The 4,221-nt window shown below is 37.1% G+C and overlaps 1 pseudogene; it reads right to left on the bottom strand.

Moving 5' to 3' along the window:
- Positions 1 to 324: 324 nt before the first annotated feature.
- Positions 325 to 696, bottom strand: LOC136140939 (large ribosomal subunit protein eL31-like; annotated as a pseudogene).
- Between the last annotated feature and the right edge of the window lie 3,525 nt (positions 697 to 4,221).

The raw sequence follows: 4,221 nt of genomic DNA, 5'->3' as shown, positions 1-4,221 counted from the left end.
GCAGAAACTAACACACCATTGTAAAGCAATTATACTGCAATAAAGATGTTTAAAAAAGAAAAGGAAAGAAACACAGCAGTTTAGGCCTAGAGTCGTGAGCCATACACTTTTTGTTTGTACACCTCCTAAGGTACTTTTGTGAATACTAGGTAGTTGCAGTTAACAAGCATATTAAAAGATGCTCAACATTGTTACTCGTTAGGAAAATGAAAATGAAAATCACATTGAGATACCACTTCACATCCACTAAGTTAACCATAACCTTTTTTCTTTTTTTTTTCTTTTCTCTTTTGGCAGTTTATAACTTTATTGAACAATCAGCAGTTAGTTCTCATCCACACTAACTGTCTGTAGATTTTTGAAAGTGGTGACAGGTACATAGGTAACCAATGTATAGAGCTTGTTTGGTGAATCTTCCATTATGTTTTCTGGACAACCGCACACGGATACAGTATGGGACATTCCTTATTCCTTTGGCCCAGACAGCTTTGTTGAGCCTGGTGTCAATGAGTACATCTGGAGTTCCCATCTCCTTCATGGCAAATTTCCAGATTTCTCTGAGTGCCCGAGGGGCACGCTTCTTGAAACCCACTCCACGATGCGCTTGTGAATGTTGATGGTGTATTCTCTGGTCACCACCTCGTTGGTGGCAGACCGGACCTTCTTCTTCTTGCCACCCTTCATTGCGGGAGCCATCCTGCCCGGCCAGGGTTGGAGAGCCCATGACTTTCTTTAAATGGAAAATAACAAGAGTTGTCAAAGATGGGGAGAAATTGGAACCTTCATACATTGCTGGTAGAAATGTAAAATGTTGCAGTGGCTGTGGAAAAGTTCGGTAGTTCCTCAAAAAGTTAAACAAAATTATCAGCAACTTCACTCCTGGGTATAGAACCAAAAGAATTGAAAAGAGGTATTCAAACAAATACTTGTACACCTATGTTCATAATAGCAGCACTATTCATAATAGCCAGAAGGTAGAAACAACCCAAATGTCCATCAGCTGATGAGTGAATAAGCACAATGTGATACATCCATTCAGTGGAATATTATTCAACCATAAAAGGGACTGAAATACTGATACATGCTACAACTTGGACAAACAGCAAAAACATGTTAAGTGAAAGAAGCTAGACAAGGTTCCATACTGCATGATTCCATTTATATGAAACGTCCAGAGTAGTAAATCCATAGAAACAGAAAACAGATTAGTGGTTGCCAGGAGGAGCGATTGCTTAATGGGTGTAGAGTTTCCTTTTTTTTTTCTTTTAAAAGAAATTTATTTTATTTATTTATTTTTGGCTCCGTTGGGTCTTTGTTGCTGTGCGCGGGCTTTTCCCTAATTGTAGCGAGCAGGGGCTACTCTTCGTTGTGGTGATTGCCACGGCTTCTCTTGTTGCAGAGCACGGGCTCTAGAGCGCAGGCTCAGTAGTTGTGGCGCACAGGCTTAGCTGCTCCATGGCACGTGGGGTCTTCCTGGACCAGGGCTCAAACCTGTATCCCCTGCCTTGGCAGGCAGATTCTTAACCACTGCGCCACCAGGGAAGTACCCTAGAGTTTCCTTTTGAGGTGATGAAAATGTCTTGGAAATACAGGTGATGGTTGTGCAACACTGTAAATGTACTAACTGCTACTGAATTATACAGTTTAACAAGGTTAATGGTTAATTTTATGTTTTGTGAATTTTACTCAATAAAAAAATCAAAAAAAAAAAAAAGACCTAAGTAGTCCCCCTACTCGTTTTTAGCTAATATTTAACATTTCTGAAGTTTAAAGAGTTGCAAAGGATGTAACTTCCGGTACATTATATAAGCCCGATGTGCTGCTGGCTGCGCTAAGAGGGCAGCTCTCCAGTATATTATAAATAATGACAATTTAAAATAAAACTGTTAACATCATTCTTTTAAATATATCCATACAATCCTAATGCTCTAATTGATACCCCATCACCTGTTTGTAAAAATACATGAATAAACTCTTCTTTAACTATCAGATATTTTATCTATTTTTCCAGAGTTGCCACATTATCTTATTTAAAATGTGCAGTTTTCAACAACCAAAAACCACTTATGAGATACACAAAGAAACCAGAATGTATGGCTCATACACACAGGAAAAAAGAGCCATCACTATTTTACATCACTCCTTTCTCTCCTTAAAACGATATTGCCATTACATTTCCCCACATATTTTTATCCTTGTGTAATTTTTTATGGTTTTTGTTTTTGTTTTAGTTTCCTGATACCTAAGGTCCCAAATATTAAAAATTTCTTCTGGATTGGGTTGTTATAATTGGTATTAGTATACATTTGATCAAAATGACATAAGTATTACCAATTTTGATAAATAATACAAACAGTTATTAAACAAAGAAATTTGCCAAAAATACACATCTCTTAATAGCATGGATGGGGCTTTTTTTTTTTCTGTTTATTCTTGAATTCATGGATAAATATTACCTCTTGCCAAAATGAAAAAGTTCAGCATAAACCTTTATTTCTTGATTTTGCTTCTACACATTCAAGTACTGTTCACATAAACAAGTTGATGGGAATAGAGAGTTTTGTTATAGCAATGTCACTCAATCAATCCTTTGAAGGTATATGCCAAAACCCACCCAATGGTCAATCATCAAAAGATTAGTGTCAGTGATCTATCTGCTGACAGCTAGATTAGGTATTTCTTCAGTGAGTTTATTTTTTAGATTCATTTATTCATTTATCTTTTAGTTTTTGTTATTGAAGAGTTCAAGTCTATACAAACTTAGAAGAGTAATGAAATGAATCTCTACGTGACCACCATCAAGCTTTCAACAGCTTTACCAACCTATGGCCAATCCTGTTTGATCTCTATCCGCCCCCACTATCTGCTCTCCATCCCCCACCCTTCACCACTGCTGGATTATTTTGAAGCAAATGCCAAGTATCATGCCACTTCTTCTGTAAATACCTCTATATATAGCTCTAAAATATAAGGACTCTTTTTAAAACAAACCAGTACACCTAAAAAATGTAAGTCATCCAGTATTCAGGCAACATTCAGATCTCCCCTGGTTGTCTCATACATGCTTTTTGTTTTGTTTTGGTTTGGGTTTTAGTGTTGGTTTTTCAATTCAAGGTCCTAACAATGCCCACAAATTGCTTTTGGCTAATATTTCTCTTGTCTCTTAGTGATAGATTCTTCCTCCTGTTTTTCTTTCCTCTTGTAATTGGTTTGTTGAAAAACTGGGTCATTTTACTTGTGGGGTTTTCCACATTCTGGATTTTGCTGATTACTTCTCCCTGGCCTCTGTATTTCCTGAAAATTGATATTTAGGCCTGGTCAGATTCAGAGTTGATACTTTGGCAAGAATCTTCCATAGGTGGACCAGTGGTTAAGATCCGCCTGCCAATGCAGGGGACACAGGTTCGATCTCTGGTCTGGGAAGATCCCACATGCCGTGGGGCAACTAAGCCTGTGCACCACAACTACTGAGCTCACGAGCCACAACTACTGAAGCCCACGTGCCTAGAGCCCGTGCTCTGCAACAAGAGAGAAGGCACTGCAATGAGACACCCACACACAGCAACGAAGAGCAGCCCCCTCTCGCCACAACTAGAGAAAGCCCGCATGCAGTAACAAAGAGCCAGCACAGCCAAGAAAACCCCCCAAAAACCATATACTTTGAAAATGTCATCTTTAGCTGCTAAATAAAACTTAAAAAAAAAAAAGAATCCTTCATAGGTGGTGTGTGTGTGCTTCCTGTTTCACTGGAGGTACATAACGTCTGAGTATCTCTTTTTTCTGATTGTATTAAACTGTGGGTTCAATGTATCCACTCATTATCAAGGTCCCCATTAGCTTTTCATCTAATGGTTTTAGCAATCATTAATGATCATTTCTTAGATCCATCATTTCATTATAAGTTCCTCTTTCATTATTTGTGTTTGTTTTGTGTTTTTTATTTTCCTTTTTCATTTTGGACACAAATAAATCATTGGAAACTTGCAAAATAATTTGTTGCCTTCTTATTGGAGTCATTCACTTTCTTAATTTCTGTAAACTAGTATACTTTTAAAAATTTCAAGAATTATATTACATAATTATTAATGTTGAGTATTATGTAATTACAATGAATTATATCTGTTACTCTTTCACTTAAGATATACCTTGTTTAATCTGATAAACTCAGAAGATATTGGGAAAATCAAAATATTAATTCCAATGCATCACAGCTGATTCAAT

The sequence above is a fragment of the Phocoena phocoena genome, chromosome 20 (genome assembly GCF_963924675.1).
Source record: "Phocoena phocoena chromosome 20, mPhoPho1.1, whole genome shotgun sequence".
Lineage (NCBI taxonomy): Eukaryota > Metazoa > Chordata > Mammalia > Artiodactyla > Phocoenidae > Phocoena > Phocoena phocoena.
This window is presented reverse-complemented; position numbering and strand designations above follow the sequence as displayed.